Source organism: Benincasa hispida, chromosome 4 (assembly GCF_027475165.1).
Source record: "Benincasa hispida cultivar pf3 chromosome 4, pf3_genome.v1.1, whole genome shotgun sequence".
Taxonomy (NCBI): Eukaryota; Viridiplantae; Streptophyta; class Magnoliopsida; order Cucurbitales; family Cucurbitaceae; genus Benincasa; species Benincasa hispida.
This window is the reverse complement of record NC_143481.1, coordinates 34,098,382-34,122,113: the sequence shown is the minus strand read 5'-3', so window position 1 is coordinate 34,122,113 and position 23,732 is coordinate 34,098,382. Positions and strand designations below refer to the sequence as shown.

The 23,732-nt window shown below is 35.6% G+C and overlaps 1 long non-coding RNA gene across 5 annotated transcripts; it reads left to right on the top strand.

Annotated features, from left to right (window-relative positions):
• The first annotated feature begins 3,418 nt into the window (after window positions 1-3,418).
• On the top strand, window positions 3,419-8,714 carry LOC120075925 (uncharacterized). Of its 5 annotated transcripts, none has more exons than XR_005481456.2 (3): window positions 3,419-4,263; window positions 7,856-7,982; window positions 8,126-8,385. It is a non-coding gene; the product is annotated as an uncharacterized LOC120075925 (long non-coding RNA). The 5 variants fall into 5 exon arrangements; XR_016529024.1 differs by lacking the exon at window positions 3,419-4,263 and adding an exon at window positions 6,943-7,202; XR_005481457.2 differs by lacking the exon at window positions 3,419-4,263 and adding an exon at window positions 7,211-7,572 and having other exon boundaries at window positions 8,126-8,714.
• Window positions 8,715-23,732: the final 15,018 nt, after the last annotated feature.

Below are 23,732 nucleotides of genomic sequence, written 5' to 3'. Positions count from 1 at the left end.
ACCCTTTTTTTTTCATCAGTAAGTATGGTGGTGATTAATAATTAAAAAAAAGGCGGTGGAAATCAAACTTGCATGTGGACTTGAAGTTCTCTTCATGATTTGATAGGCCTTCACCATTTGGCTAGGTTATTCATGACCTATACATATTATATATATATATATATATTTATCTATTTATTTATGCTTGGAAGAAAAAATGGGAGATGTAACTTTTTTGCGACAGCCACAAATTCTTTAGTGTGAAGAATTTTCTCTCACATCTTTTTTAAAATTCATGTGTGAGTGAAGGAAAAAAAATACAGAGATTTTTTTCTTTTGAGTTTTTTAGGCGTTTCTCTTCATTGTTAATTCAAAGATATCAAGTTGTGGTATAGGGAATCAAATAGTTTTTGTTGGGCTATTTGGGAGAGTTTTGTAGCGTGAGTTTTGAAACCATTGCAATCTTCATCATAGTAAAATCTGCAGTTGAAAAAGATTAGACGTCCTCCCAAGTTTGAGGTGAACCAGTATATTTTTTCGTGTCTGTTTTTTTCCTACTCTGTATTATTTAGTAATTTTATTATTGTTAACCCTTTTACTCTAGCTAATGGAAGTGAGAATTTTAGATATAATTTAGTTTTCATATTTTATTTATATCTAAGTTTAAATGCCCAAAAGACATTTTGAAATTTGAATCATTGGAATAGGCATTTAATTCATTAGGAAAGAAAAAATGACATATTAGACGTATTTAAATAATAACACATACAATTAAAGTATGAGCTATGTATTAGATTAATATTTTATCACATTGGACTATTTTATTAGATTGGGTCTATTATGTGATCTAATTAATTAAGGGCCTAGATTCCTAATTGAATATGGAGTTAATGGGTAGAAACTTATTCCTAATTAATTAGAGTTTAATAGGAACCCTAATTAAACTACTATATAAAGAGACATTCGGGCTATGATCCTCAAAATACTAAAATAATTCGCACTAGTCTTTCTTGAATCCCATTTAGATAGAGATCCCACTAATGACATTCAATGTTTTGGTTGATGAAGACAATAATCATCTTAAAGCTATCATCAATTTCAATGGAATCTGATATGTTATTTATTCTTGGAAATTTAGCATGAATGATCATAGGGTTAATCTATTCAATATAGATTTAAAGTAATTATGCTAACACAATGCTTATGATAAAAGCTATGCAACACTCATTTTGTGTAGAAAAAATGAAATAACTAAAAGGGTGCATTTCAATTTCTCCGACGTTTCTTAGAACCGATCTTGACACTTGATCATATGGCATCAAGAAAAGTCTTATAAAAAGTCGTACGTGCCTCTACCTTCTCCCCTTTTTGGTTTTCTCTCTTTGACGCCCATTCTTGTTTTTGGGTTTGTAGAAAAAAAATTGAATCTACAGTTTTGACAAAATCACACCCATAAGCACCTATGAACTCATAATGAAGTGTTGGTTTCATGGTTTATTTTAGGCCCAAATAATTGAAGAATTCTGGTCCAAGAATTGGGTTAGGTGAACTGAAAAGCTATGAAGAGACCATGTAGCTGAGCTTGATGAAGGACACGCGTGAGGTGGATTCCTTTCTTTCAGCTGAGCAGGTGAGAAACAGAGAAGTAATAATTTGATAAAACTTTTCTCTCTCTCTCTGAACAAGGGTTTGAAGACCCTCTTGTTTCTCTCTAGCTTTCAAATGGCTTCAATGGTGATTTTTGTGTATTCTGTGTTGATTGTTAACATGTAGGCAAAGAAGTTGAAAGAGGAGAAGAAAAAGAACAAGCAGATGTACGTGGTTCGGTCTAAGTTGACCTACATCTACGGGAAGGAAGAACTCACTTTTATTGAAGGCCTTTTACAAGATAAGTCTTCAACTTACAAGTTTTTTTTCTAAAAGATCTTACTCTAGATTTGTATGTAGACCTATTTATACAGAATATGTAAGATTGTTACAAGTTGTTAAAGATAGAGTAAAGTAGTAAAACTAGCCGTTGAGATAGTTGTTGTGTAACGACCCAGATTTGAACGCATACAGGAAATTAAATGTCAAATAATAAGTCGGACGAAATTTTATTTAAAGGGGTGGAAATTTAGGAGAAGAAAAAAAAAAGGAATAATTGGAAATTGGAAATTTATTCATTATAGAAAAATAATGAATAAGGGAGCAGAATCAGGGAGGATTAATTGGAAGTTGGATGCTAGCTAATTCAGGAGACAACGGGCAGTAGATAAATTTTGTTTGGACACTACTCATTAGAAGAATTGGAGGTGAATTAATTGCCCATATACTCTTAAAATTTGAAAGAGTTAAAAAGATGAAGTGGAATCCACAAGCAGTGAAGGCAACCACGCGTGAAAACTAGCGAGATTGGAGAGAACATTGGAGAGAGCGAGAGTAAAGAGAGCAAGATTCTTAGCGAGACAGTAGGAAAGAGCGGGAGTAGGAGTGGGAGCGAGAGCGAAAGCGAGATAAAAGAGCGGGAGCGGGAGCGGGAACGGGCGAGAGTGGGAGCGAGAGCGGGAGCGAGAACGGGAGCGAGAGCGGGAGCAGGAGCGAGAGCGAGAGCGAGAGCGAGATCGGCGAGAGCGAGAGCGGAAGTCGCGAGAGCCAAACCAGTGAGAAAGCTAGAGAGAGCGAGATTCTGAGAACAAAGAGAGCAAGATTTGGATAGAAGCGTGGATTATGCGTTGAATTTGGCCACGATCTTATAGATTATACATAGAAAAACCCTAAAATTGAATACAAACAAAGAATGATGACGTAAGGGCAAACGTTAGCCAAGATTACCTATTAAGAGGAATCCTTAAACCCTAAGTAATTTTAAATAAGCCACCTATAGGATGATTTGTCACACTGAGAAGAGCTGAAAACTACTATAAATAGGACCCTTTGCCGAAGATTTAACCCATTCTCAAACAAATCTCAGTAACAAAGAATCGTGTGAAAGAGTAAGTGTGAGTGAGGAAGTTCTGTGAGGCTAAAAGAGAAAAGCTCGGGTAAGGTGCTGCCCAAATTTCCTTCTAGTTTAAAAAGAGAAAGCTCTACTGATCAAATCATAAAGAATAATAAGGAATAATTAGATCACAGTCAAGGTAAGTAGTTTATCTCACCCTCTCTTTAAGTGTTCTATGGTAGTGTATCTTTATTATGTTTCATGATTATGTTAATTTTTATATTGCATTACATGTTTAGAACACGTTTCTCTACAAGGGACCCCATGCATTATGTTTGTTTACGATTACGTTAAAATCAAGTTTTAATTAGGTGTAAGTTATGCTTCCATCTAATCTTACGTTTATGTTAATGGTTGATGTTGGATGCGACTCTGGCCCTACTGACTGCATGACCCGCTAATCATCAGATGGGTTAGTTTCCACTTAAGTCCTCATCTTTCTATCAGGGCGGAGAAATTTATGTTTCCAGGGCTGGTAGGGCATGTATGGTTGCACCCCTCCAGGCCTAATCTTACGATATGTTTATGCTAGGGATTAGCAGGGTATGTATGGTTGCACCCCTCTAGTCCAATATTACATTTATGCTAATGGTTGATGTTGGATGAGACTCTGGCTCTACTGACTGCATGACCCGCTAATCATCAGATGAGTTAGTTTTCGCTTAGGTCCTCATCTTTCTATCAGGGCGGAGAGATTTATGTTGAAAGCATAACCGACCACCACATGTTATTATACGTTTTCGGTCCCGATCATATGTTTTCATGACATGTTGCTTGTGATTGTGCATTTGGTCACTACCCTACGTGAGAACTACTTACTGGGTATATTATATACCCATCCTATATTTTTACAGACTTTGTAGGTAAGGACACAACGTGGATGGCAGAATTGGACGTCGCTCAAATGGCCAACCATCAAACTCACTATTATAGGCATATGCATTTTGTACCACCACGCTAATGTTTTATGGATCCTGGTGTTTTGATAAATAAACTTTTTTATATAGTTTTTTTATCTAATTAATAAAATTTAGATATGTTCTTTGAAATTTTCACCAAACTCATCTCACCATAGAAAAGTCTAAGTATGCATGTCGTAGCGGTCGGATCATAATGTGTAAGGATCCGGTCGTTACATGTTGCTTAAAATCTCCACCTTGATCTCAACCTTATTGCCTTCACCCTTCCAGATTTGATGATTTGTTTAACCTTTTTCAGGTAACAGAAACCAAATCAGCTCAAAGCATTTGAGAAGCTTGAGCTTTGAAATAGGCTTGGTTAGTATATTGACTGCGTTCTCAGAGGTATAGACTTTCACCATTTCTATTTCGTTGTTCTATTTTGTCTCATACGAAGTGAAATTTAATGTCTATATGTTTTGTTCTGGTGTGATATTGTGGGTTTTTGGAAAGATAGATTGCACTTTGGTTATCATAGTAGATCTTAACTACTGTTTGTTTGATGCCAAAGACTTCATCAAGCACTTTAACTACAATGCCTCCTTTATTGCTTTTTCTAGTGCCATGTACTTTGCCTCTGTAATTGATAGGGCTATGATAAACTGTAAGTTTGCCTTCCAGCTTAGCAAATTAGGGTCATATAAGAAAAGATAGCCTGTAAGAGATCTCCTTTTGTCTAGATCCCCCGTGAAGTCTGAATCAACATCCCTATATAGCTCTAGGTTTATCTATTGTATACTTAGATAGATTAATTTAGATTGTTTAGACCAAATTAGATATCTGACTATCCACTTAGTGGCTTCCTAGTATCTTCTTCCAAGGTTAGACATGTATCTATTCACTAGGCTTGCACAATAAGAAAGGCCTGGTCTAGTAGAGATCAAGAGGTACATTAAGCTACCCACTTCCTGGCTATAAGGAACTGTCTGCATCTGCTTTAGGTGTTCCAAGTCAGTTTCTGTAGTAGAGTTAGCTGATGATAGTTTAAAATGATGAGAAATAGGTAGAGTCACTGGTTTAGCACTGGTTAAGTTGAACCTTCTGATAATTTTCTCACAGTAGTTGGCTTGGTTAATGCTAAGAATAGAGGAACCTCTGTCTCTTTTAATTTCAATCCTAAGGATCTTCTTAGACTGACTCATATCTTTCATGTCAAACTCTCCCTTTAGGAGATTCTTGACATGAGTTATATCTTCTTTAGAACTCCCAGCTAGCAACATATCATCCACATAAAGAAGTAAATATACCTTGTTCGTGTAGGTAGTCTAATTGACATAAATACATATATCATAGGTGCTCTTCCGAAAACCAATAGTCTCAATGTAGTCATTAAACCTTCTGTACCAACATCTGGGGGACTATTTAAGTCCATAAATGGACTTATTTAAAAGACAATAGACATCCTCTTTTCCCTCTTCTTCAAACCCCTTAGGCTGCACCATGTATATAGTCTCATCTAGATGTCCATGAAGGAAAGTTGTCTTTACATCTAGCTGATCTAATTCTATATTATACTGAGTAATCAAAGATAACAAGAGTATGATAGATGTTTGTTTTATCACTGGTGAAAAAAATCTCACAATAGTCAATGCCTTCTCTTTTAGTGAATCCCTTTGTCATTAATCTTGCCTTATATCTAGGCTTTTCTTTATACCCTTATTTAGCTTATAGATCCATTTGGATGCTATTGATTTGCATCCTTTAGGAAGAGGAGCTAGGGTCCATGTGTTGTTCATACTTAGTGATTGCATTTCTTCACACATAGCTTCAATCCAGTTTCTTGCATCAAGGCAGCTCATTGCCCTTTCAAAAGTAAATGGTTTTTGGTCATTTGGAGCTACTGTAGCATTTAAAACTAGGTTCATATATTTTTTTTCAATATACCTAGCTAGAGGAACAATCACCCTTCCCTATCTGTCCCTAGCTAATGAGTATTGACTTAAATCAGATTTAGCTTCAACATGTTCAAGTAGCTCACCTGTGGTTTCCTATTCCTGTTCTGAATCATTTGGAGTATTAGAACTAGTGGATGTCTCTTTAGGTGTCTCACCTCAATTCTAGTGGTAAGACTTTTAGGAACTTCAACTGTAGTCTTCTCCCTTTGTATAAACATTTCCTTTTCTCTAAAGGTAACATCTCTGCTAACAACAAAATTTTTCTCCATATGATTCCACATCTTGAGACCCTTCACTCCTTCTATGAACCCCACAAACATACATTTTATAGCTCTAGACTTAAGTTTACCCTGGTTATCTTCCAGCCCAAGGAAACAATTCCCCTTCAAGTCCTTAAAGGAGTCGGAATGGATTACCTCGACCAAAAAAGGTGGCAACTAATTCCGGGATTTTGATGTATATATCTAACATATCCAATTACCCTTAGTTCATTTAAATTAGAAGGATGTTTGGACCATTTTTCCTCAAGTGTTAAGAAGTCTAGTGATGTGTGTGAGCACTTGTTTAGGGTATAGATAGTATAAGCGGCAGCCTCAGCCCAGTATTTCTCACTGAGAATTACATCAGATAGTAAGCATCTGACCCTTTCTATAATGGTATTGTTTAGCCTCCTTGCCACCCTATTCTGTTGAGGTGTATATCTAACTGTCCTATGCTAGTAATTCCTGACTCTTTACAAAACTTGTTAAATTTTTCACTAAAAATTCTAGCCCATTTTCTGTCCTTAGGTATTTAATGTTAACAAAAAGTGAGCTAGTCTGAAATTCCCTTGGGTAAAACACCCTGCTTAGCTAGAATTTCTAGCCCTTTAGCACTGATATGAGATAACCTCTTATGCCATAGGTCAGCTTCTGTCAGATCATTAGAAGTAACAACATATGCCCCTATCATCATTTCTACTCCTTTTTCCACAAATAAGTCATTAACCTTCTCTCCAACAAGGACCACCTTGGAATCTTTTAGAACCTCAAAAGTTCGACCCTTTCCTCTGTACTCACATCCAACAACATCAAACATCCCCAAGGAAATTAGATTCCTCTTAAGAAGTGGTACATGTCTGACATTTTTTAGAAGTTTCATTGTCCCATCCTTGAGTTTCAGAGACATTAAGCCAATCCCTTCAATTTTTCAACCTTGGTTGTTTCCCATGTATACCATTTCTCCATCGATTTCCTTATAGGTGTTGAACCAAAGTCTCATAGGAGTAATATGGTAGGTGCATCCGAAGTCCAAGACCCAATCATGTTCCCAAGGAGGTTTATATGATTGGCCTAGTCAAGTGTTGAGGCTAGTGCATCAGAGTAGATAAAAGAGCCTTTTACAACCGAGGTTTCAAGCTGCTTGCCTTTAGACTGATATAATTACATTAATAGTTATGGTGTCCTTTCCATACTTCAATGCATTCTTAATCTCCCTGTAAGGATTTGGTAAGGAGTTTAGAAGCACATGGGCCTCATATTCTTCTCCAATTTTCTCCTCAAGGTTCTTAAACTCAGCAACAATCTTTTTGAATTCATCAAGGTTGTCAAAAGGGGATCTTGATGAATCCATTTTGAAAGTTAAAAACTTCTCCCTAAGATACATCTTATTTGGAAGATCCTTAGTTGCATACAAATCTTCCAGCTTAGTCCAAATCCTATAGGTTGTCTCTTGATCAAGGACTTGCCTCAAAACATTATCACTTAGATTTAGAACTAAGGTACCATAGGCTGCAAGCTCCAAATCTTCTTTCACTTGAGCTGTGACTATATTTGGTAGGGTAGATAGATCAAGAAGGGCTTTGTGAGCCTTTTGTGTGGCCAAGAATAACTCCAATTTTGGCTTTCCACAAGCCAAAATCACCCTTTCTATTGAATTTCTCCACTTTAAATCTTACTACTATAATTATTTCTCTGAATCTTGAATCTTGATTCTCCAAAAACTGAAATCTTTAATTGTCTTTGCTCTGTTACCAATTTTGTTGGCCTAATGGTTTATTTTAGGCCCAAACAATGGAAGAATTCTGGTCCAAGAATTGGGTTAGGTGAACTGAAAGGCTATGAAGAGACCACGTAGCTGAGCTTGATGAAGGATATGCGTGAGGTGGATTCTTTTCTTTCAGCTGAGCAGGTGAGAAACAGAGAAGTAATAATTTGATAAAACTTTTCTCTTTCTCTCTGAACAAGGGTTTGAAGATCCTCTTAATTTTCTCTAGCTTTCAGATGGTTTCAATGGTGATTTTTGTATATTCTGTGTTGATTGTTAACATGCAGGCAAAGAAGTTGAAAGCGGAGAAGGAGAAGAACAAGCAGATGTACGTGCTTCGGTCTAAGATGACCTACATCCACGGAAAGGGAGAACTCACTTTTACTGAAGGCCTTTTACACGAAGATAAGTCTTCAACTTACAGATTTCTTTCTTAAATAAAAGATCTTACTCTAGATTTTTATGTAGATCTATTTATACAGAATATGTAAGACTGTTACAAGTTGTTAAAGATAGTGTAAAGTAGTAAAACTAGCTATTGAGATCATTGTTGCTTCATGAAGTATAGAGCTTAATTGGTCTAATTGGTGTACAGCAAGTGACGACAATTGGAGTAACCTTCCGTGAGCATCTTTTTCCGAGAGCATTTTTTAACCTTTATGGTATTAGTTTATGGGGCTACGACCGGATTATGCCGTACGGCCGTTATGAGAAGAAAAGATGAAAGAAGTGTTTCTTTTTCATTGTTTATCTTAAGCTATCGTGATACTTGAAAGCAAATAACTTTTGTAAACTCCATTATAGTAGAATCTATAATTATAATAAGTTCGATGTAGCTTCAAGATTGGCTGAATCAATATAGTTATATTTTACCAATGCTTTTGCATTTCGTGGCAATATTTTGTCGAAGTGTTTAATGAATTTGAAATACAAGACTATCCGGACTTGGGAGAAGATACTTTCCGCCCTCAATTTTTATAGTGTTTTTTTAATATACATCGTGGACAAAATTTGGATTTAAAATAATAAAAATAATAAATAACTAATTTTGGTATTGTTTTATGGTTATCTTTTTAAATTCCATCATTTTTTTAGAGTGCAATAAAAGTTCCATCTACGAAAATGTCGATTCACTTCTTATATCAATGTTAATAAAATAGATATGTAAAAATATCGATAAGTTAGTAAACTTTAATATCCTAGTTCTCAACATAGAAAAATAATGATAATAAACAAGTATAATTATTGAAACACATAGAATAATTAAAGCCAAAGAGTACCGTAAAATTAGTGAAAGTTGATGTTCCCCAGTATTTGAGTGCAGCTAAGTCATATGCTCTAGCAGCTAATTCTTCTTCATCATAAGCTCCTATTTTCATTTGAACACATTTATCAACTATACATTCATATTTATATATGTAATGGTATTTGCAATTTAATTATATCAACAAAAATACCTAAATAAACTGCTCCATTTATTTCATAGTCAATGGGTTGATCATCACATCACAACACAAACAAGAAAAAAAATTAGGAGCTTTGCCATATCCTCAAACACCAAATATAATTAATATATGAAATTGGCTAAATTTAATATAAGATAATTTTCTAAACTGCATTTTACCTTGTTTTCCTTTCTTCCTTTGTGTTGGATTCCAATACCCTTTGTCCCATAAATGGGCTTCAAATCGTCCCGTCCATCGATGTCTATTTATTTTCAATTTATTTATTCTCAATAAGAAAATAATTGAAGTGCAAAAGAAGAAATAATGATTTTATGGTCTCAATATTATATTTTATCCATATTTGAATATCTATAAACTCAACTTTATGAATCCCAATACGTGATCTATTAATAATTAGTTAGAAAAGAACATTGTATAAATTTAAACTCAATATACTCTCTCATTATAATACTATTTTAATTCTCTGCTACATCTAATTAAAAGCCTAAATTTATAGATTAGAGCATATTCAACATTTGGGTAAAGTATATATACAAAAATTTATAACTCAAGTTAAACACTATATAGAAAGTTGAAACCTAGTAACGAGCCACTCGTTGGTTAAAAAAAAATAAAATAAATAACTAGTCACTTTATTAGGTAACATCTTATTCCTCTACACTTAATTTTTAGCAAAATATATGTAACTTATAATTTAAAGACTTATTATTAAAAAAAATCAAGTACATGGAACTAAATAGATATACATTACTGTTGTAAAAGGGGAAAAAACAGATAGAACCTTAAAAGCTATTTTTCTTTTTTTTTTCAAAAAAAAAAAAAAGAAAAAAACTTTCAAAGTGCATCAACCAAAAAAATATATAAAAGCCTAGGGACGTGAGTTTAATTAAACCTTCAAATTAAAATTTTTTTTAAGCAAAAATTAAAATATAAACTTTCTGAATTTAATTGAAACTTCTTTAACGCTCAAACGTTAAAGTAAAATAAACACGATCTTAAAAGATTAAATTATGTTTACTAATTATTTTGTTATTTTTTCTATTTTTAAAATTTATATATGTTTCTTCCAAAAGTTTTAATTACAGTTTATTCACATTTATTAAAGAAAAAAAAAAGAAATTACTTAAAGACAAATTTTTAAAACAAAAACAATTGCTATTTTTTAAAATTTTCAAAATAAGACTTGGATTTTTAAAACACTAATAAAAATTGATAACATAGTAATAGAAACTTAAAATTAAAAAATATATTTTTAAATTCTTGTGAATATATTCTCAATACCTGCTAACTCCACGAAACTTGGAGCTTCTTTTTGTAGCAGTGGAATGATCTGTCATTGACTTGTGTGGTTGACCATCTCCACCACCAACTGTGGAGGAAGAAGAAGCACATCTCCGCCGTCTCTTGATGCCCTTGACGGCCATGGAATCACTTTTGAGAGAGCACAACTCTGAATTTAGAACTGTAAAGTCCATTTTAAATTCAATTTTGTGTTCCCTCAGCTTTGAATTATGTGTTCCATAAGGAAAAAGTGGAAAATTTTTGGACTTTATATAGGTTATTGGGTGATTGAGTTCATAATTAGATTGTTTTTAAGCTTAGTTTGTCTTTTGATGATTCCGATGATTGCAATGTCATTCAAACACTGAATTTATGGTTGTCTTTTAACATAAGCAGATGTTCCCAACTGTGTCTTATGTAATGTAATTTTGTGTCCAAATTAATTGTTTATTTGTTGCAAGCTTTATTCTTCGATGTGACCAACGATTTTGATGATTTAATCAACTATTTTGGCTTTGTTTAAAAGCGATTTTCCATAGAGAGATAGAAATGTGAACTTTCACTGCTACCGTGATTTCATAATTTCGTGACTTTGGAAAATTATCGTAAGCACATTTCTTCAAATTCTTTTAGTCGTTGATTCGCTTGAAAACCTTTTCCATGACGGTACATGAAGATTGTCCAATTAATTTGTTTTATGGTACTGATCAATAATCAACACAAACGTAATAATGAAATGGGTGAAACGTCATGTTAGATGATATTAAATTTTTCTTCATTCATTAGTTTACGTTTGTAGGTCAATTAATGATTTAAGATGGTATCATAGTAGGTAGATAGTGTGGTCAAGTTTTTTAATTGTGTGGTAAAAAATACATTTTTAAAAGATTTTTTTAAAAATTTAAAATTTTGGACTAAAAAATTGTTATTCAATCCGACCTAAAATTTTCAATATTCATAGTTAATACTTAATATCAAAAGAAACCCAAGTTATAATCAAACTGTTGGAGTTTTGAATTGGTTATATTTGTTTGGTTGTCTTACAAGATGTTTCTCAGGATGTTGTTTCTACAAATCATTATTTTCTTATCTGAAATATTCTATTACAATATTTCATTGCGATGCTTTCTTTATTTATGCTTTGCCAAATTTAAATGAGATTGTTTTCCTTTCTTCCAATGTGCCTATTTAAATGCAAGATGTTGTCTTGCTAGGATTGTCGCTTTTGTGTGAAAGAGGGAAGGACGACTATGTATTGTATCGAACAACAAAGTCTCTGTGTTTCAAGAGTTCATATTGTATAAGTTTCATCAGTATTTAGCAGCATGTTGTATCGTCATTATGGAGTGGTTTTTTTATGCAATCTTGTGAAGAAATCATTGACCTTATGGGGAGTCTGGGGCATCATTGATGAGATGGGATTCTCATCCTTATGGGGATCCTAAGATAACGTTGATTGAGAAGGTGTTCTCAAACTTAGGAGGAGTTCTAAGTTTTTCAAGTGGAGCAGTCTTCATTTGAAGGTGGAAAGATAAAGCGTTTCTGAGAAGGTATCTTAAATTTAGGGGGAGCCCACGTGATTCTTCACTAATATTTACATACTTAGGAGGAACCTAAGTTCTATTGAAAATGAGTCTTACATCTAGGAGGAACCTAAGTTCTATTGAAAATGAGTCTCACATCTAGGAGGAACCTAAGTGATCAATAATAAGTTAAGTTTTACGTATGTCACTGTAATTGTCATTACTTTCCAAATAAGTACAATATTGTAAACGTTTGACTTTTCATATTAGCAAATTTATCATTTTCGGACACACTCCCCACATGTAGGTAGTACTTCACCGAACTAGGTTACCAAACTTTGTGTATTGTTTTTTTAATTTTTTAATTTGTTGTTGATACTTTAATTAATTGTCACTATTATTGGAACATTCTTGTTCTTTGAGACGGATCACCTTAATTCTACAAACACTTGTGTGTATATATATATATATATATATTAGATGAAAAGAAGTTAAAAGAAACAATTATTTGTATAGGCAATGGTCCAAAGTACTTCTTTGGAAGGACTATGTCAGATATTAGCATAGGAAATAACGTAGTTAATTAGCAAATCAGTTGTACTGAAGCAACAAATGACATTGCCATATCAGGCACTCAATCTCTGATTGGATGAAGAATCCAATGTTGCAGCTATAAACAACTTATAATTAATTACACTAAAACAGACAAGGAACATGTTACAAAAGTTGTCTTCTTACACTAAATACTAAACCAAACCTCAACTCTCTCTCACATGTCTATGCATAAACTCAAGCTTTCTTTGTTTATTTTCCTTTTTTTCTTGTTTGGTGATACAGATATAGCAATAGGGAATGTGTGTGTGATCTAATAACCTTAAAATAAATCAATAATAATAATAAAACATCCTCTTGAGTTTATTAGTTCAAATATTAATGAAAATCAAAATTTGTTTTTGTAACGACCGGATCCTTATAAATTATGGTCCGACCGCTACGACATGCATGCTTAGACTTTTCTATTATGAGATGAGTTTTGGTAAAAATCTCAAAAGAACATATCTAAGATTTTATTAATTAGGTAGAAAACTATATAAAAAGTTTATTTTACAAAATACCAGGATCCATAAAACACTAACATAATGATACAAAAATGCATATACCTATAATAGTGAGTTTGATGGTTGGCCATTTGAGCGACATCCAGTGTTGCCACTTACGCTGTGTCCTTACCTACAAAGTCTGTAAAAATAGGATGAGTATATAATATATCCAGTAAGTAGTTCTCACATAAGGTAGTGACCAAATGCACAATCACATGCAATATGTTCTGAAAACGTATGATTGGGACCGAAAACATATAATAACATGTGGTGGTCGGTTATGCTTCTAACATAAATTTCTCCGCCCTGATAGGAAGATGAGGACTTAGGCGGAAACTAGCTCATCTGATGATTAGCGGGTTATGCAGTCAATAGGGCCAGAGTCGCATCCAACATCAACCATTAACATAACGTAAGATTGAACTAGAAGGGTGCAGCCATACATACCCTGTTAGTCCCTAGCATAATCTTGACATAGAATTGGGTCTAGAGGGGTGCAACCATACATGCCCTGCTACCCCTAGAATAATCTTGACATAGAATTGGGTCTAGAGGGGTGCAACCATACATGTCCTGCTAGCCCTAGAATAATCTTGACATAGAATTGGGTCTAAAGGGGTGCAACCATACATGCCCTGCTAGCCCTAGAAGCATAACCTTTATCTAATTAAAATTTAATCTTATGAACAAACATAATGCATGAGGTCCCTTGTCGATAAACATATTTTAAACATGTAATGCAACATAACAATAGCATAATTATGCAACATATTAAAGGTACACTACCATGAAACACTTAAAGAGATTGTGAGATAAACTACTTACCTTGACTGCGATCCTAATTATTCCTTATTATTCTTTATGATTTGATCAGTAGAGCTTTCCCTCTTAAACTAGAAGGAAATTTGGGCAGCACCTCACTCGAGCTTTATCTCTTCTAACCTCACAGAACTTCCTCACTCACACTTACTCTTTCACACAATTCTTTGTTACTGAGATTTGTTTGAGAATGGGTTAAATCTTCAGGCAAAGGGTCCTATTTATAGTGGTTTTCAGCTCTTCTCAGTGTGACAATTCATCCTACAAATGTCTTCTTTAAAATTACTTAGGTTTAAAAATTTTTCTTAATACGACACCTAATTTTGGCTAATGTTTGCCCTTACGTCTTCAACCTTTGTTTGTATTCAATTTTAGGGTTCTCCACGTATAATCTATAAGATCGTGGCCAAATTCAACGCATAATCCACGCTTCTGTCCAAATCTCACTCTTTCTGTTCTCAGAATCTCGCTCTCTCCAGCATTCTTGCTGGTTTGGCTCTCGTGACTCTCGCTCTCGCTCTCGCTCCCGCTCTCTCCCACTGTCTCGCTGAGAATCTCGCTCTCTTTACTCTCGCTCTCTCCAATTTTCTCTCCACTCTAAGTAGTTTTCACGCATGGGTTGCCTTCACTGCTTGTGGATTCCACTTCCCCTTTTTAACTCTTTCAAATTTTAAGAGTATATGGGCAATTAATTCACCTCCAATTCTTCTAATGAGCAGTGCCCAAACAAAATTTATCTACTGCCCTTTGTCTCCTGAATTAGCTAGCGTCCAACTTCTAATTAATCCTCCCTGATTCTGCCCCCTTATTCATTATTTTTGGATAATTAATAAATTTCTTATTTTTTTCCAACTCTAAATTTTCACCCGAATTTTCTATTAAGTTTATATATTTTTCATTCTTAATTATATATTTTATTTGTTTTCCTGCTTTCTAAATTAGGGTTAGGGTATTACATTTACCACCCCTTTAAATAAAATTCCGTCCTGCTTAACATTTGACATTTAATTTTCTGTAGTGTATGCATAAAAATTTGGGTTGTTACAATCTTCCCCCCTTAAGAACTTTCGTCCTCGAAAGTTTCTTGGTTCTTAAATAGATAAGGGTATTTGACTTTCATCTCTTCTTCTCGTTCCCATGTAGCTTCTTCTACTTGCTGATTTCTCCAGAGAACCTACACTAAACTTATTTCCCGATTACGAAGTGACTTCTTCTCTCTTGCTAGGATGCAAACTGGAGTCTCTTCATATTCCAAGTTTTCACTTATTTATAGAGGTTCATAATTTACTACATGTGATGGGTCGTATTTTCGAAGCATCGATACATGAAAGACATTATGTATTATAAAAAGGGTGGGTGGTAATGCTAATCGATAAGCTACTTGGCCAATACGTTCTAATATTTCAAAGAGTCCAATAAACCGAGGGCTAAGTTTGTCTTAATGTAGGTCTTGCAATTAACTGTGCTATTCGAGTTGTGAAGGTTCCTGGTATTAGTGAGATTTCAACTCTTTCAAGGTCATCCATTATGTATTTGGAGATGGTACTTAGGGCTGCTGTATGAGCTGACTTTCTGCTAAGAGCATCAGCAACAATGCTAGCTTTTCCTGGATGATAAAAGATCTCACAGTCATAGTCTTTGACTAATTCTAACCATCTTCGTTGCCTCATATTTAACTCTTTCTGGGTAAAGAAGTACTTAAGGCTTTTATGATCTGTATAAATTTGGATAGTTTCCCCATATAAGTAATGTCTCCATATCTTTAAGGCAAAGACTATGGCAGCTAACTCCAAGTCATGAACGAGATAATTTTTTTCATAGGGTTTTAGTTATCTTGAAGCATATGCTATTACCTTTCCGTGTTGCATCAATACACAACCAAGCCCCTTCTTCGATGCATCACTGTACACAGTTAAACCTCCTAATCCGTCAGATATAGTGAGAATAGGGGCTGTGGTCAACCTTTCTTTTAGTTCCTGGAAGCTTTGCTCATATGCTTGGTTCCAGACAAAATGATTATTCTTCTTGGTGAGGTTAGTTAAGGGTAATGCTATACTTGAGAAATTCTTCACAAATTGTCTATAATATCCTGTTAATCCAAGGAAGTTTCACACTTCGCTGACTGTTGTTGGGCGAGGCCACTTGCTAACTGTTTCAATCTTAGTAGGATTCACTGACATTCCTTCTTGATTTACGATATGCCCTAGGTAGGCGACTTGTCGCGTCTAAAACTCACTTTTGGAGAATTTGGCATACAACTTCTCATTTCTTAATATAGAAAGGATGTCCCTAAGATGTTTTTCATGTTCTGTCTCAGACTTGGAATAGACCAAAATATCATCTATAAATACGATCACGAAGTTATCAAGATATTCCTTAAAAAATTCTATTCATCAAGCCCATGAAGGCTACTGGGGCATTCGTTAATCCAAAGGGCATCACAATGAATTCATAATGCCTATATTTTGTTCGGAAAGCAGTCTTCGGTATATCAAACTCCTGGATTCGTAGTTGATGATATCCAGATCGTAAGTCTATTTTGGAGAATACTGAGGCTCCTTGTAATTGGTCAAATAGGTCATCAATGCGTGGGAGTAGGTACTTATTCTTTATTGTCAACTTATCAAATATTGATAATCTATACATAAACGCATTGATCCATCCTTTTTCTTAACAAATAAGACATGTGCTTCCCATAGAAACACGCTAGGGCGTATAAATCCCTTATCTAACAATTCTTGTAATTGTATTTTGAGTTCTTTTAATTCCACAGGTGTCATTCTATATGGTGCTTTAGATATTGGTTCAGCTCCAGAATTAGATCTATACAAAATTCTATTTCTCGACTAGGTAGTAAACTTGGTAGCTCTTCTGGGAATACATCTTCAAATTCTCTTATTACAGAAATGGTCTTAATTTCATCCTTTTAGTTTCGTAAATCCACTACACTTGCTAAATATGCCCAAGCCCCATGGTTGAGCAAATGTTTAGTTTTTAAGGCTGAAATTATTCTTGGGGCTATTTGTATATTAGAACTCTTAAACTTAGACTTGGTTCCTGTTGAACAGGTGAATATGACCTCTTTATTATGGTAATCTATGCTTGTATAGTTTGCTGCTAACCAGTCCATACCTAGTATTATGTCAAATTCACTTATTTCTAGGATGATAAGGGTCACCCCTAGTTTATGTCCTGATACTGACAATTCACAGTTTTCTACTACTGAGTGGGCCAACATAGATACTCTGGCAGGAGTAGCTACGGATTGTAACGTCCGGATCCTTACACATTATGATCCGACCGCTACGACATGCATACTTAGACTTTTCTATCATGAGATGAGTTTGGTGAAAATTTCAAAGAACATATCTCAATTTTATTAATTAGATAGAAAACTATATAAAAAGAAGTTTATTTATCCAAACACCAGGATCCATAAAACAATAGTGTGGTGGTACAAAATGCATATGCCTATAATAGTGAGTTTGATGGTTGGCCATTTGAGCGACGTCCAATTCTGCCATCTACGTTGTGTTCTTACCTACAAAGTCTGTAAAAATATAGGATGAGTATATAATATACCCAGAAAGTAGTTCTCACGTAGGGTAGTGACAAAATGCACAATCACAAGCAACATGTCATGAAAACATATGATCGGGACCGAAAACATATAATAACATGTGGTGGTCGGTTATGCTTCCAACATAAATCTCTCCGCCCTGATAGGAAGATGAGGACCTAAGCAAAAACTAACTCATCTGATGATTAGCGAGTCATGCAGTCAATAGAGCCAGAGTCGTATCCAACATCAACCATTAGCATAAACATAATATCGAACTAGAGGGGTGCAACCATACATACCCTGCTAGTCCCTAGCATAAACATAACGTAAGATTAGGCCTGGAGGGGTGCAACCATACATGCCCTGCCAACCCTGGAAGCATAAATTTCTCCGCCATGATAGGAAGATGAGGACTTAAGTGAAAACTAACCCATCTGATGATTAGCGGGTCATGCAGTCAGTAGGGCCAAAGTCGCATCCAGCATCAACCATTAACATAAACGAAAGATCAGATTGGAAGCATAACTTACACCTAATTAAAACTTGATTTTAACGTAATCGTGAACAAACATAATGCACGGGGTCCCTTGTAAAGAAACGTGTTCTAAATATGTAATGCAATATAACAATTAACATAACCATGCAACATAATAATGGTACACTATCATAGAGCACTTAAAGAGAGGGTGAGATAAACTACTTACCATGATCTAGTTATTCCTTATTATTTTTTATGATTTGATCAGTAGAGCTTTCCCTTTTTAAATCAAAAGAAGAAATTTAGGCAGTTACTCGAGCTTTTCTCTTTTAATCTCACAGACCTTCCTCATTCACACTTACTTTTTCACACGATTCTTTGTTACTGAGATTTGTTTGAGAATGGGTTAAATCTTCGGCAAAGGGTTCTATTTATAGTAGTTTTCAGCTCTTCTCAGTGTGACAAATCATTTTACAGGTGGCTTCTTTAGAATTACTTAAGGTTTATGGATTCCTCTTAATAAGACACCTAATCTTGGCTAACGTTTGCTCTTACGTCATCATTCTTTGTTTGTATTCAATTTTAGGGTTTTCCTATTTATAATCTATAAGACTGTGGCCAAATTCAACGGATAATCCAATCTTCTATCCAAATCTCTCTCTCTTTGTTCTTAGAATCTCGCTCTCTCCAGGTTTCTCGCTGGTTTAGCTCTCGCTCACGCTGTCACTGGTCGCGCTCTCGCTCCCTGTTTCGCTCACACTCCCGTTCTCGCTCTCACTCTCGCTCTCGCTCCCGCTCCCACTCCTGCTCTTGCTCTCGCTCCCGCTCCTGCTCTCACTCTCGCTCCCGCTCCCACTCCTGCTCCGCTCTTTCCTACTATCTCACTAAGAATCTCGCTCTCTTTACTCTCGCTCTCTCCAATGTTCTCTCCAATCTCGCTAGTTTTCACGCGTGGTTGCCTTCACTGCTTGTGGATTCCACTTCCTCTTTTTAACTCTTTCAAATTTTAAGAGTATATGGGCATTCACCTCCAATTCTTCCAATGAGTAGTATCCAAACAAAACTTATCTACTGCCCGTTGTCTTCTGAATTAACTAACGTCCAACTTCCAATTAATCCTCCCTGATTCTGCTCCCTTATTCATTATTTTTGGATAATGAATAAATTTTCAATTAATCCAATAAATTTCCAATTTCCAATTATTCATTTTTTTTCCTTCTAAATTTCCACCCCTTTAAATAAAATTTCGTCCTGCTTAATATTTGACATTTAATTTTCTGTATGCGTACAAATCTGGGTCGTTACATAGATTGTAGCCTAAGGGCTTTGATGTTAATTGAGCATGTTGTGTAAATGTTGTAGAGATGAATGAATGCCTAGAGCCCAAATCAAATAAAGTGAAGGCATAATACCCGAGGATGGGTAATGTACTTATAACCACTACATCTTAATCCTCTGCCCCTTGATGTGTAACAGTAAACACCCATCCTTTCTGTTGTTGGGTAACCTTGTTACTAGTAGGCTGGGTGGTCTGGGCAGTTGATACTTGGTTGATGAACTTTGGGCAAGCCATTACATAGTGACCTGTCTGGCCGCAGTTGAAACATACCCCTATGTTCCAAAAACATTGCCCCTGATGGTGTTTTCCACAATTTTTGCACTTAGGATATATGAATGTTTGACTCTTCTGTTGTAACTGTACGCCCTGAGTGCTTTGGGAAATTTTTGCTTGTCGTTGTGAACGTTGGAAGTCTTGTTGGGTGAATTTCCTTTTTTTTTATTTGGCATGAATCCTTGTTCAGAAGTTGAGGTTTTGGCAGCAAGATCTACTTCCATGAGTAAGGCCGACTCGAAGGCAAGAGCATACTCTTTATGTCGGAAAGCAGTAACAATGCCTCGAATGCCTTCTCTTAATCCCCAAATAAACCTTTCCACCTTCTTCTCTTCTGTGTCCACTAGTTGAGGGACAAAGTGGGACAAGCGATCAAATTTCCGTTCATACTCTGCTACCAACATGTTCTATTGACGAAGATTAAGAAATTCCACTTCCTTTTGATATCTCACTATCAAAGGGAAATACTTGTTGTAAAAAGCCTAATTGAATTGTTGCCATGAGACTGAACCTTTGATTGTTCTTTGTATGGATTCCCACCAGAACTTTGCATCGCCTCTTAACATGAAGGTGGCACAATTTACTTTCTGTTCTTCTGGGATGTTCATATGGCGGAAAATAGTTTCTATTTTTGTTATCCAATTCTCTGCTATAATTAGATCCACAGATGATCCATCAAATGTTGAATGATTGAACTTCCTGAATTCTCGAATGATCTTCGAGTCATTTGTATCGTTGGTTGTTGGTGTGGTGGACGAGGTTGTGTTTCCATTACTCATATTTTGTATTAGTATTTGTAGTGCCTCTGGTGTAAGTAACACGTAAGGTGTCTGTCCATGTCTTTGATCTTGATCCCTTGTGCATTCACTTAATCCTAAAGTGACGGAAACTGACTTTACGCCCTTTCCATAGCTCATAAAGTGTTTCTGAAACATTTTTAAAGGGAACGTTATTCAAAATATAGACAGCAGTCTCTAATGCATGTCCCCAAAAGGAATCAGGTAACTCAGCAAAGCTCATCATTGAGCGAACCATGTCCTACAAGGTTCTGTTTCTTCTTTTAGATACACCGTTCTGTTGTGGCATATTAGGTGCAGAGAGTTGTGACTTGATTCCGTGTTCTATCATATAGTCCTGGAATCTTAAGTCCATGTACTCGCCACCTCGATCTGATCGTAGTGTCTTAATTGTTTTACCTAATTAGTTTTCAACCTCAGCCTTATATTCTTTGAAATTTTCAAAAGAATCAGACTTGTGATGCATTAGGTAAATATGACCATACCTTGAATAAACATCAATAAAATTGATAAAATATTCATACTCGCCTCGAGCTTTGACATTCATCGATCCACAGAGGTCCGAATGTACGAGCTCTAAGGGTATTGTGGCTCTGAGACCTTTTCCAGTAAAAGATCTCTTAGTCATTTTTCCTTCAAGACAAGACTCACATGGAGGTAAAGAATTGTCTTCTAACTAATTTAGGAGTCCATTCTTAATCAATCTCTCAATCCTTTTGAGATTTATGTGGCCAAGTCTTAGGTGCCATAGATAGGCATTAGAAGAAAATTTTTGTCTTTTATTCTAAGTTTCAGTTGTCTAAACATCTCGGTATATAAGACAAATTTTGCTTTAGTTGGTCTTAACTTATATAAGTTGTTTTCAAGTATAGCAGAACAAATTTGAATACCTTTTCTGAAAATGAACGCTTCATTAACTTCAAAAGATACTTTATACATTTATTCCAATATACATGTGATAGATATTAAATTCCGTCTCATTTTAGGAGCATACAAAACATCTTTACGTATGATATATCTATCTTCGAAAAACAACTTCAAGTCTCCCACTGCTTCGGCCGAGACAACCTCTCCTGTTCCAACCTTGAGGGTGATTTCGCCTTCTTCAAGCTTTTTCGAGGAACTAGTTTCCTGAAAAGAGAAGCAAATATGATTAGTGGCTCTCGAATCCAATATCCAGGTTGAGGTATCATACTCCACTAAACATGTTTCAGCAACTAGTAAATCATATTTACCTTGTGCTTCTTTCGAGGCAGGGGCCTGAGGACATTCCTCGGTTAAGACAAATCTCAGGTCATCTATTACTAGTGTTGAATTCATATTTATTTTCCATGTTAAGTAGTTGTCGCCGTTAAGTTTTTCAGAAGTTAATAGTTGATCTAAAGAGCTAGTCATGCTGAAATGAAAAATATATCCTTTTTAGTAAAAAAAAACATTAATCTTTTAAATCCAATCAAGTTTAACAAAAAAACTAATAATGTACCCTTCATTATTATATTTTGCAACGATATTTCAATGGTTTAGAATAACCTTCACCAAGGGGTGATCAACTATTCCTCCGTTGAACCAAGACTATCTTGACTAGATACTATCACCAGAATAATTCTTATTCCTATAGTAACTCAGTTATTGCTACTTTGGTCAAGAATTTACTAACATTTAGTAATTCTCGTAAGTGTAACCCTCTATTTTCAGACCTCAAAGATCGGAATCATTATGCTCCCGAAGTTGGAAAGACAATAATGAAAACAGACCTGAGAGACCCTATCAATTTCTAGAGTTCACGGAGTTTCGAATCCTATAAAAAAGCCCTTCGATTGGTAAGGTCGCTCTAGGGCAGACATGCAGGCGCATTATAGGAATCTCATGGTGCGACCTAATGGAAGAGACCGTAGGATGTGTTGACACACTTCCTTCTCCCATTTACTATGAACAACTTCCCCTATTCACCTTGGTATTGACTCATGAAAACACTCTCTAAATGGAGCCCGCTCCCAGGGCGGCCCAAAGCCAAGCATGAATCTCACGGTGTGAACTCTTAGAGACGCTAGAGCTAAAAGTACATTACTTCTCTCCAGCTGAAGTGTTCTAGATGGTTAGGGTATAAAATACTTAGCAATACATTTCGGCTAACTAAATATATCCTAAGTCTAGGTGATTCATCCGAGTATAACTTTTATACTGGATTTTTAACCTACGATGTCTAGGGATAAACAAATTTTATTACCTCACACCACTCACGCATGCTCATAAAATTGGTTTAACCTAACTCAGACGCCGGCTCGATCTTTAGGTAGTAGGTGTTCCGTGAACCGTCAACATAAAAACCTTTAACCTTAGTCATCTTATCTGACTTTTTTCCAAGATCTTTTCGGGTGAGTTTTCTTGTAACTTCGGTTTTACAAGATATCGACCTATTTTCTATGAAAATTGGAGTTGCTCGATGGTTAACCCTAAATGAGCATGCATCTTATCTTTGTTATAGATTTTAGAAATCTAGGTTATTTTATAACAATTATAAAATAAATTATAACAATTATAACCCTAGAGCATTCATCTATAACATGCTTCCTTCAATCAAACATGCTTTAATATAACACTCATATTAAAACTAAGCATGCATAGTATATATTTTCTAACACTTATAAGATATAACAAATACATGTAACATGCTTTTCCTATGGTGGGGTCTTAAAACTATATGGCATACTATATGCACATATAATAAGTAAACAACATTAAAGTAGACCGATTTTGGCATTAAAAACAAACAAATAACTAATTTATTACAGAAATCAGCAACCAGCATCCCGGAACTGGGTTCAAACACTTTGAATCATCTGGAACCGCCAAAAAAACTCTCGAACTGGCTCACGAATCCGCCCAAAAACTCCAAAAACCAAGTTAAACCGGTCAAACCGGCTCAACCAGGTCAAACGGACCCGTCCAAACCGTCTAGACCGGCTGGTCAACGTGCACTGGTACAGTCAACGGAGGAGCGAGTCGAGTCAAGTCGACGAAATGAGCGGGAACTTGGGTCGTGGAGGCGGAGCGACGGGTCGCGTGGAGCGGAGCGGTGGGCACGCAGTCGAATCCGGGCAGGGTAGGCATGCGAAGCCAGGTGCGCATGTGGGGCTATTCCAAATTGGGTCGGATCGTTGCTCGGGTTGGCTAGTCAGGTCTGGGAGCCTTCTCTCGGGTCTGGGAGCAGAATTCGGGTCTGTGGTCAAAATTTCTTCAATTTTGTTGTTGTCCT